This window comes from Ursus arctos, unplaced genomic scaffold (genome assembly GCF_023065955.2).
Source record: "Ursus arctos isolate Adak ecotype North America unplaced genomic scaffold, UrsArc2.0 scaffold_19, whole genome shotgun sequence".
Taxonomy (NCBI): domain Eukaryota; kingdom Metazoa; phylum Chordata; class Mammalia; order Carnivora; family Ursidae; genus Ursus; species Ursus arctos.
Window position 1 is genome coordinate 11,727,735 of NW_026622863.1, and position 12,007 is coordinate 11,739,741.

At 42.5% G+C, this 12,007-nt stretch overlaps 1 protein-coding gene across 6 annotated transcripts in view; it reads left to right on the forward strand.

The window, feature by feature from the left end:
• FTO (FTO alpha-ketoglutarate dependent dioxygenase) overlaps nucleotides 1–12,007 on the forward strand; it is a 415,235-nt gene that overhangs the window by 275,554 nt on the left and 127,674 nt on the right. The window contains exon 9 of one of the 6 annotated variants that reach the window (XM_048223734.2): nucleotides 1–8,947. This exon is cut by the window's left edge and continues 22,669 nt beyond it. The exons of the other annotated variants lie outside the window; for them this stretch is intronic. The gene's annotated coding sequence lies outside the window, so the exon portion shown is untranslated. Of the gene's footprint in view, nucleotides 8,948–12,007 lie in introns of those variants that run through there. 6 annotated transcript variants of the gene reach the window in all.

Below are 12,007 nucleotides of genomic sequence, written 5' to 3' on the forward strand. Positions count from 1 at the left end.
GATGAATAGGGAGGTTGGAACCAGTAGGTCTACTTTTACCTTTGATCAATCTTTGATTGATCAGAATTTGTGAAATAGACGTCAGGCAGTCTGCACCCTGGGCCAGGCTCTGCCACTTACCAGCCTCGTGACCTTGGATAAGTCACTAAATAGCTTTGCAGCCCATTTTCCTCAACTCTGAAATGAGGGGTTTAAGCTAGATAAGATCTGAATAGCCTTCCACTTCTAGGCTTGGCCACTGCAAGATGTTTTCCAGTCTCTGGAATTTCATTACTGAAACCTATGATCTTACATCTCTCTGGCAGTTGAGTCTCTGCCTTTATGGTCTCTGACAAAGAGGACTTTTGTCTCAACTTCGGATTTCTGAAACTGATTTCAGTGAATTGCATCAGACATATTTTTAACTAGCTAATATTTAATGAGAGACAGAGACAGAGAAATAGCAGCAGCAATTTAAATAGTTCTTTCCTTGCTATTCCATTCCATGCGCCTTTGCCCTGGAGTAAATGTGAGACAGTCAGGAATTTGTGCCCACCTGTCCTGAGGGTGAATTTCTTCCTATTCTGAGTATGAGTCTATACCTCGAAGGTATGGTGTTTTTTTGTTTTTTGCGTTTTGTTTTCACAATATGGCCCCTAAACATAAGGCAGCTATTTGGTGCTTAACTGGTCATTTGGTGCTTCACTGAAGAAATATGTCTATTCCAGTGATGCAGGAAAACCTAACTGTGCTGGGCTTACCGAAAAATGGTCTATTGTGCTACAAGTGGCAGGTAAATATTTTTGTTCAACTCAAGGGATTTTCAAGTGTGATTTTTGACTCTTCGTAAGTTTTGCTTACTCTGATGACTTCAGGATTTGCTACCCCTGCTCCCCAAGCATAAGATAGGACTCAAATAGGCAGTCCATTGGATTTCCTGCCCATTCTCTGCTTGTACTGGGCCTGTGCAACGATGAGGGTGGAGTTAGGAGAGCATGTCAATCCACCCATTGTACTTTATGGCTTTGAAGGCCACTGAACTGGTTGCCCAGGACTCATTCCTTCCCAGCACCCCTGGCGAACTAGCCTTTCAGTGTGTGATCACGGGGCCGTGCTCTCAGGCAACATGGAAGCCACCAGCTTCGCGCTCCGCCTTCCAACCCTAGTAGGCTTTGGCCCCAGAAAGGGCTTCCATTGGGCCACATGATTGGTAACATTGTGTGCCAAACACTTCGGGGAAGAGACAACAAATTTCTACTTGAATGCTTGCTTTTTGCCACCTAAAAAACAAACCAGTGGGAGAAAACTAGGAGAAGGTACGCTGACAGGAGTGCGGTAGTCTCTTTATCCGGTTATGAAGCTGGATGCATTTTGAACAAATTCTAGGCAAACATCTGTAGTCCACTTTTAGCCTCTTCATCCTTATTTTCCACTTGGTGGCGGTTTCGTGGAAAGAGATCTCTGCTCTTCTTGAATATCACGTTACCCTTTAGAATTCCAGAAGCACTTCAGATCTTCAAAACTCTTAATAAACAGTGACTTTTACAATTATTTTTAAAAGCGGTGGTCCTTAAATGTTTTTCAGGTCTTTTAAAAACGTATTCCTCATAGAGACAAGTAATACCAAGTGCTGCTGATGATGGGGAAAAATTAGAGCCTTCATACATTGCAGACGGGGATATAAAACGGTGTAGGCTCTTTGGAAAACAGCCTAGAAGGTTAAACGTAGGATTACTCTATGATCCAGCAGTTCCACTCCTAGTTATCCAAGAGAAATGAGAGCATATATCTACGCAAAACTCACATGTGTTGTTCATAGCAGCGTTATTCCTAGAAGCCAAAAATGGAACCAACTGAGATGTCCCTTAGATTGAGTGAATGATCAAAATGTGGTACATCTATACAGTGAAATATAATTTGGCAATAAAAAAAATGAGGTATTGATACGTGCAGCAGTATGGGTGAATTACAAAAACAAGATAAGTGAAGAAGCCAGTCACAAAGTCCCACATATCATGATTCCCTTTATGTGGAATGTTCAGAATAGGCGATCAATCAAGACGGAGAGTACATTCGTGGTTATCAGGCTGGAGTGGGTGGGAATAAATATATTAAAAGTCATGTAAGTGTACTCTTTACATGGGTAAATCCTATGAAGTTTGATATATATTTCAATAAAGCTGTTACCAGATTTTTTTTCAATTAGAAAACAATACCTTCTGTGAGATCATGTCATTTCCCTGCTTCTCTGTCCCATCTCGAACAAAACCAATCTCCTTACCAGCACCTGGTTCCTGCCTGCCTCTGTGCACTCCCCCCTCCTTCATCTTGCCACATTGGCCTCTATTCTGTTCCACCAGCTCATAAACTGTGTTTTTGTCCCCAGGCCTTTGCATTTGTTCCTCCCTTGGCCTGATGTGCTCTGCCCTTCTGACCTCTGAATTTTTGTCATTCAGATGTCACCTTAGAGAGGTCCTCCTGACTACCTTTGGTAAAATTACCTCTCCATCCCCTGCATGGGCGGTTGCATCATCCTGTTCTGTTCTCTTCAAAGCACCCAACTGTATCTGAAATTCCTATTCGTTTGGCTGACGATTTAGCCTGTGTATCCCACACTAAATGAAACCTTCTCTCCTGAGGCAGGGACAAATACTTCTGCAAGGCCTAGCTCAGTGCCTGACATATGTGCACTCAATAAATATGTGAGGGATGAATGAGTGAGCATTAGAGCGTGCTCTGCTGTCAGCTGAGAGTGGCTATCCCCGTTTCATTACGGTGGCCCCCTGCAGTATGAATTGATCAAAGCCATTTACCTGGGCACCTTTACTGCCTTTCTCCGTTATATCCTGATAGAGGGGAGGCTAAAATGCCAGAGGGGACCCAGAGGCATGGGAAAAAACTAATGGACCTTGAAATTGGGATCTAATTGAGAGTTTGCAAAATATTGTTCATGATTCAATCTACTCACTTCCATCCATTCAGTCTCTGAAATACTCTTTCTCTTCTTAACACTTCTGTAATTTTACATTGTATTTATGTTGATTTAATTTTTTTTTTTTTTGTCTATAACATCATATTGGAAGCTCTTCAAAGGCAGGAAATGTGATTATTCCTTACCCCATGTTCTCAGTACACATATGTCATGTGTCTCTTAGGCACACAATGTACCTTGGCCATCATTTGTAAACTCAGATAACTCCGACATCAGGATGTCAAATTAGATTTTAGACAGTTTCATTCTGGGAACCTGACACTTCTTTCCATGCTTATTTTACTCCATAGAGTAATTCCACTTTAAGTTAATCTTGAAGGTGTTTGGGGTGTTTGAAGGTTACCTGCATAGCGCCTGCTTTGTTAGCCATGTAAAGAAACACAGGCTTGGGTTGACTTTCCACAGGAAGCAGGTGGGCTCACTTTGGTGTGCTCTCCCTTGGGTGGCTCTCATGTGGTAAGCCAGCTGTCCTACCATTTTACACGCAGCCTTGTGCTGGGTCCTGGGGGAAAGAAGAAATACTATGAGATATGTTGGCCCAGGCTTTCCAGTGGTGACCCCTTCTGGAATGCTGGGAAGAACTAAAGAGATAACAGTGCCTTTTCCTGCCTTTTATCAGATCTGGAGGGTGGCTTGGGACTGACTAACCTGAAGAGTTTCTGGCCAACTACTGATGCCTCCTCCAAGAGTTGTTGCTTTGAGCTCCAAATAGGATCACGAGGTCCTAGATACGGATGTATGGGACGACATCTGTTACTATGCTTAAAAATAAGTTAATTCATTGACATCACTTGCCATCTATTTGGGCCACTTATATTCAATTAACCCTTAAGCATACAGTAGAGAAATAAACTTTATGTTGATTTTCCTAGTGTTATATTTCCTTCCTTGGCCTTACAGCTCCATTCAAAATTCTCTATGGAGATACTGTCCTGGGAAATATGATAGAAATAGTTTAGATTTTTAAAAAGAGGACTTCTGTGTCTTTTCTCTCTCTCTCTCTCACTCTCTCTCTCCACACACACACACACACACACACACACACACACATCTCCATCCTATGTTTGATAGCCTTGCTATAAAAAAATTATCTGAAGTCATTTTATATTCTGACATCTCTTTAGTGGGTGCCATGGTTAATGTTATTACTCCCTAAGAAAGAATATAATTTTTCTGAGAACATTAAGCTATATTACTCTGAAACAGAGAGCAGTAGCCTCTGTACTTTAATTCTTGATAGGATAAAATAAGGTCCCTCTTACATGACTTATAGACCACCTTATATTTGCATAACACTTTACATTTCTTAGGGACTTCCCTCCAAAGTTTTTGTTGAAACACAAAACACATTGTACCAAAACTGATGTTATTTTTTGTTTCAAAGTAATAGATAATTGTTATTATGTTGTAATGTTTAAAAATGATAATCGAGAAAATAAAAAAATAAAAATTATAATTAAGAAATCGGCTCAAAAATATTTAATTAGCTTTACTTAGCATGTTACATCTTTAGGGAAAACACTTAAAAATTTCACCAGTAAAGCAGCAGAATTTCCCCTGTTGGGTCATTCTATGGATACAACTGTCTTCCAAGTCAAATTGAAGTTGCTTTTGCACGTTAATACTATGAGCTGAGGTACCCAGGGAAGTAGGGTATAGCTGTCAAGGTCATGAAACACTCGTGTTAGGCGCTGTGTACTATTGAATGAGTTTACATCCTTAGGAAAAGAAGACAGATACAAAACAGGATATATGTTGCACATACACATGAGAATTTTCCCGTAGGCCAGATGACCCCTCTTTTTGTTTTGCTACTAGGCACCAACTCTAATGTGATGAAGGTATGTAGCCTGATGACTTGGAAATTCAGTGGAATTCTGTAGCATTGTGGGATCTCTCCAGGCAGTACCAGGTTTCTTGTCTTCATATCAAGGTAGATGTAAAAAGGAGGAGAACCTTCTTCCATCCCATCTTTCTATAGCCTTCATAGGACTTGGCTTGGTATCTTATTTATATGTAAACGGTGCATATAATTATCGTATTAGTTATATTATTAGCTACATAATATAGGTGTGTCCCAAGCACTGTGCTGATGTCATATGGGTAATATTATATTATTTAATCCTCATGAGAGTTCTTTGAGGAAGCTAAATGACCATTTTACAGATAAGAAAACCAGAAGAGAGAAGTCATGTGCCCTGCTTACCTAGCTGGCCGTCACTCATTCACTCATGATTCATGAAGCACTTGTCAAGCAACTACTGTATATTGTTAGCATTAAAGATACAAGGGAGGGTCAAGCCCCGTCCTTGTCTTCAAAGAGCTTCAGGAACTTTGTTGGAGCAGAACTTAGTTGTCATTTCAAAGGTAAAGGAACTCAAATTGGGGAGTTTGCTGGCATCTGCCTTAGGACTATGCGGCCAAAATAAACGTGATGTATAAATGCAAGCATCAGAATACGAGTGGGAGGAGATATCCTAGAAAACATTTTCTCAGCTGTATCTATGACTCTTGGGAGCTCCACGTTCATTATTAAGTTCTTTGATGGCACCGACCATTGCGCAGAAATCTCTTCCCAGAGCAATTTATAAATATCAAATAATTTTTATGGTGGGTAATTCCAGAAAGGGTTAAAGTTAGCTTCTCTGGGACACATGATGGGAAAGTAGCTGAACATGATTTCAAAGGGATTTTTTAGGAGAGATTTCCAATTATAGAGAAGTAATTTCCCTTTCTAGCTTACCAAGCTCTATTTCAGACTAATGCAGTTTCAAGATCCATATCCCTTCTCCCCTTATTTCAACAGATATTTTGAATATGAAAATCTTATGTCAAAACTTAGCTGAAGCCTTCATCAGGTTTTTGAAAGGCTAAGTAAGAATTCTGTTTCTAGGAATAAAAAGATTTGGATCAGAAAGATTCTTTGCTGGCTAGAGTCCCTTTTTGGATGGTAGTTCAAGCAGTCTTTAATCATATTTTTGTTGATTATTTATTAGTTTCCCTGGGAAATCAAAGACTCAGTAATGTAAAATGTGTTTTCCTTAAGATATTTTATGAATCGGAATCTGGAGTAAAGAAATAATGGAAAATACATTTCCTTTGCTGATATGGACTAATTGGAAATTAAAATACCTTTCTCTAGTCAGTGCCCCACATGGAAATGCTAAGTGCCCTCACTGGCCCAATTGTACCAACCGCAGTTTCTGCCCAGACAAAACTCTTATGCCGCTAGTAGATAAAGAGAGTGCTTTGTCAGTAAATCAAAACTGTGGAGCACTAGAACTAATTTAAGTGAAAGGATAGGCTCCAGGCCAGCTGTTTGGGTAAACCCACATTGAACCAAATGGGAGACGGATGAAACTTAATATGTGTGTCTTCCAGTCATCAGCCTCGAGTGTGTGTAACGCCAGCTTGTGGTGTTTGTCATCGTGAGAAGTGTGAAGGCGGCCCTCCGTTCCCAACTGCATGGCGCTGCCAGCTTGCGACAGCTCTAGTCAATATCGGGCTTGCTCCTGGGGGAGCCAGACCTCGGCTCGCTTCCTGATGCAGGTCAGGGGAGCCGTGAAACGTCTTTACTTTCTTTCCTTGTACGCATCATCCCGATCAAATGAAATCAAAAGGCATTTGAGAGAAAAAAAAATCTGCTAGAGTAAACCACAAAGAAAATAGGATGCATTTTGTGCTGTTGAGGGCGGTGTAGTTTGGGGGAATATACAAGGTAAACATAGATGGCGAATGAGAAAACAGTTGGGAATAACGAAGTATGTCGTGGTAGCAGAAGCAGCAGAGCATGGCGGTGAAGAGCATGACTCTGGAGCCGGATGGTCCGAGTTCAAAACCCATTCTGCCACTTCCTAGGTATGAGAGCCAGGGCAGATTATGTAGCCCTTCTGTGCTTGGATCTTCATCCATAAAGTGGAGAGGTAAGAACACGCACCTCAAGATCACTCAGATGTCATTTGAGACATATGTAAGAACTGTGACCTAGAGAAGTAGGTCAGAAGGGCTATGACAGGGTCGCGGCTCTGCGTTTTGAAGCCCATGGTAGAAACGTCTTCATTAAGTTGAACCAATATTCGAATATCTCTGACACTATGAAAAATGTGATTTCTTATAGTTCCATCTACTAAAAAGGGGCTCAGGATGACCGTATGGATGGAGAAAGGAAATTGTTCTGGCTTTCTGGAAAAAGGAGGAAAAAGAAAGAACACCCACCTCATAGGATTGTTGTGATTTCATAGCCGTGAAGGTGTTTGGAATGGTACCTGGCCCATAGTGAGCATTGTGTAAGTTGGTGATTGTTATTGTAGGCCATAAGTCAGAAGCTCAGATGCCTACAGGGCCTGCAAGCATCAGCCACTGATCACTGGCAGCGGAGACCATTGGTGTGGAGAGGAGAGTGGTCAGGACAGTGCTCCTCGGCTTCTCAGCTGCGGCCGCCGCTCCCCGCTGCACTGGGTGTGGCCTTAGGGGAAAGCTGGTTCAGTGTTGCCGGATCTTCTGATATGTCAGAAGACACTGGAAATCTGGATTTTGCTGAAAATCTCTCAACTCTTAAATCTCATTGATTTATTTTAAAGCCCTCTACAAGCCCTGTCTGCAGGCTATGGGCCACCAGCTCATGACATCTGTGGTCTAATAATGAAACATTTAAATGGAGCTTACAGAAGCCCATCTGATAAATTTCTTATCACACTGTAAGGCAGAGATTCATTTTGGTTTTGGAAATATTCATGGAGTTCCTACTATATGTCAGACCCTGTGCTGGTGCCGAAGATACAGGAGCGACCAAGAACTCACACACTTAATAAGATTTTTGAAGAGAAAGCAACACCTGGCACCTGATAGATACTCCGTGTTGGTTCCCAGCTCCTTCCATTACCTCTGCTAAGTCTAGACCTGATCCAGTAAGTGCTTGAAAGCTAATTTAGGTTTTTGAATAATAATGATAGTGTGATGCAGTTTAAAACTAACAAAGCTACCAATAATATTGCAGAAATATTGTACTGAAGTTCTGTTCCTCTTGATTTCCTGCTTTTCCTCTGATAATCATCCTCTTTCACTTGATATCACTTCATTACTTATGGACATGGACTTGGACTATGATATTTTTCCATTGTTTGCATGTTGCTTCACAAATTTTTCTCATTTTATCTTTGAGAGTGTGAACTTCCTTCACACTTCCAAGGGTGTTCAATGGGACACTAATCCTGTGAGCCGTCATTTGGGAAATAGGGAATATTATACATCTCCCCCCTTTCTTGGAGATTCACAAAGCCTGTTAGCAGAGCCCATTAAAGGCTCTGAGGAAAAACTGCAGTTTACAAAGCTACATGCTAAACCTTGTCTGAGTAAATGCTTCCCAAATGTATTTGACCAAGGCCTAGCATCCCCTTCTTTTCCCCACTTAATGCACCTTAATATGCCATTATTGACAATTGTTTGGCCCATTGGGGGAAATGCTGGATTGCCAAATTATAGTTCCTACTAGGAACTATAGTTTCTTTCAATTTCTTCTCTACCCCAGTATGCACAGGTCAAGATATCTCCAAGAGCTCAGACTTTATTTTCAAGGAGTCTAGCAAATTGAGTGTGGCAGGTGGCCATCTTGTTGGTGCCTGACAATTGAATTATAAATCTTTGAGGAAAGAGACGGTCATCTTGTGCTCTGCGGCACCAAGCACAGGGTCGTCCTGCAGTGGGTGTGGAACAAATGCTCATTAACTGACCAGTGAACGCCCTCAGCAAAAATATTCCAGGAGATGTTAACAGTAGATGAATTCGGATAAAGAATAGATGGGTGGTTTGGGGTACTATTCCTTAACTTCTCTGCAAGCTTAAAATGATTTCCAAATTTAAGCAACTTGTTTTTCATCTATCAAACCGTGTTCCTAAAATGTGTAAATTATACCTCCCTTGGAAAAAAAAATGTTGCAAGGCTTGCCAAGCCTAAGAGATAAGAGCAAGAAAGAAAAATGGAGGATGCCCATGAGCGGGTCAAGAAAAGAGAATGAAGAAGAACAAGTGTGCAACAGAATCAGCAGGTTTGGGTTTTCACAAAGATCAGTGCCTGATACTGGGGCTAAGATGGTGTCATCCAAGGGCCCCGTTCCCAGGCTGCATTCCAGATTGGGTCTGCCCACGTCTCCCACCGAGTCCTGTGGCCATGGAATTTGCTAGTGCTTTCAGCCCCCACAATTGTTGACTCCTCTACGACCCCCCTTCTCCACCTGCCCCCAGTGTGGGTGGCACATCTGGCCTCACTGCTTCCACTTCAGGGCGGTAATTTCCTCCACCATCATGGACCCCCCCACACCCCGCCACGCTGCTCAGTGCCTCATGGCAAGACCCAACCTGACTCCTCTTCAGAGAAGGAGGAATTAGCCTCAGATTTGAGGGTTCGGTGGTAGAATGACGTTTCCCACACTCACAGACCTGCATACCAACGAGAAACTTGAGTTGATTTTAGACTGTTGCTATGAGCCTTGTGCAGGCCCCAAATGACAAGGGAGCACGGAGCTAATTAACCATCCTTGTAAGCCTCAGGAGCTCTCTCGTGTCTTTTTGGTTGTGGGCATAGCGCTAATGCTTTGACTTTAATACAATTCCTTTCCTCCCAGCTCTTCACATTTGTAAATCTTCGGTAAAATGTATGTGGGAAATCAGTAGGACACGCTTCAACCCAGTTACAATAGTCGGAGGAAGACCATCCTAGCCTTTAAAGTCTCTCCTGTTGACACTAATATTTTTACCACCCATCCTTGGGCCCTCATACCCACCTCCTGATTTTTATGAAGGTGCGTACTGCAGGACAGTGAGAGTCACAGGATTTTACATAACTTAACTCCTAGGTGTGTTTGGAATGAAAACAAAGATAACCCTGTTCAACAGTGAATTTGTGCCTCTGGGTGAATGGCCAGGTGTTCTTTCAACTGAACTGTGAGACTAATTTCTTCCTGGCCTCTGGAAACCAGCTGAAGAAGTGGGCCAGCTGGTATATCTTCAATCTTGCATACCAACATCTTTCTCTGATTCACAGATTTCCTTTATCCCCAGCACTTCCTCTGGTATGTGCATCCCCGACAGTAAGCGATATCTCTTATTGGATTTGGGCATTTTTCAATCATGAGTCTTTGGGGGGGGGGGGGTAGAGGAGGAGGGGGGTGGCTACGTTAGAATATTTCCAGAGGGAGCCGTTCTTTAATCTCACCCAGCTCGGACTCCTGCGGATAAGATAGTCTCCACATTCGCAAGGAGATGACACCAGAGTCATAGAGGATGGCATTAGGAGCATGACTCTTTTTAATATTTAAATGATCTCAGGGAAAACAAAGTTAATTGCCATCCGGTTGTTGTAACGCCCACCATGACTAGAGTATACAACAGGAAGCTACGGAGATTCTCATCTAGAGAAGAAGTTTCATTTTGGAAACTTCCTGATGACTTTGATTTGCAAAGCACAGCTTTTCCGTATTAATGGACTCACTTGACAGTGACCCGAGATTTACCTGGTGAGTCACAGAGTAAAACTTGACACTTGGAAGCAGGAGCCTCTATACCTGACAGTCTGGCGGTTCTCAGGATACCGGATCATATCCGTAATTTATTTTCCCAAATAGCTGTAACGTACAAGATTCTCCGTGCACTTAACAGGGTATTTGAAAGTCACAAGTAAGGGGCAGAGGACCTCTGGTGACTTGAACACGTCCACCTTCAGGAGTGTGTGTGCCTGTTGGCACTCCCGGTACAATCTGGACCTATCTTACAAGTATTTTAAGGGAAACACATTTTTCTTTGCTAGTAATACGTACACACTAAAGTTTTCGAGAAGCACTGTAGTGCTTCTGTTGAAACTGTGCCTGCCTGTTTTTGAGATGCAGTTGACAAGGGCCTTCCAAAGGGAGCTGTACCATGATGCAAACCTTGAACCTCCTTTAGTCTAGTGTGTGTGAGAAACTCGGTCGAATGCCTGGTCGACCAGGCAGTCAGCGTCAGGGCTCAGTGGGCAAATGCCATTCTCAGCCCTTCATACAAACCTAGCTTGCCTGAAGGGTGTGCATTGAAACATATGTGACTTTGCAGGTACTTTTCTTTTTTTAAGGTTTTATTTATTTATTTGACAGAGGAAGCGAGCGCATAAGCAGGGAGAGCGGCAGGCAGAGAGAGAGGGAGCAGCATGTTCCCCAAGGAGCAGGGAGCCCAATGTGGGGCTCGATCCCAGGACCCTGGGATCATGACCGAAGGCAGACACTTAACTGACCAAGCCACCCCCAGGCGCCCCTTTCAGACACTTTCAAATGTACTGGACATTTCAATTGCAGATTCCCTTGAATCGGATCTTAGCAGATATTTACATATTACAAAAACAGCTACGTTTCGTGCAAAGTACGGAAGCAGCTTTCACTCCTAAAAGTATATGTTACCTATACCGTTTACACACAGAGTTGTCTGTGCGAGAGTTCTTTGCCCTTGGTGACAATTGCAGTAGTTGAAGCACCCCCTTAAAAAGCAACATAGATTTTCAAAAGGGAATTTCTCATGGTTCGTAACTCATAATAAAATAATAAAGCTATGCCCACGGCAAAAATGCCTGTAGGGAAAGGGATGGGACAAGAGCAGGAAATCTGGACTCGCTTTTTTTTAAAAAAAGATTTAAAATTCTAAGACTTTGGAAAAATTCAGCTTAAAAAATAACATGAATAATGACTATTAGTATTTGTTGAGTGTTTACCGTATGCCAAACGCTGTGCCTCACGCTACGCGTCGGTTTTTAAATTTGGCCCTCACAACTCTCTACGAAGTGCGTGTTTTATTACCCCTATCTGTTAGACGAGAAAGCTGAGGCTTCCCACAGTGTCTTACAAGGTCATTCAGCCTCCAGCAAGTAGGGGGAACAGAATTCCGAATCACGCGGTCAGCCTTCGAGCGATTGCTCTTGGCCATTTTTCTTGCCTCATACATCATTTCTTCCTCCAGCAGGGGTCACGGACTGAGCCAGCAGGCCAAATCCAGCCTCAGGGAACAGTCGTCACTGCT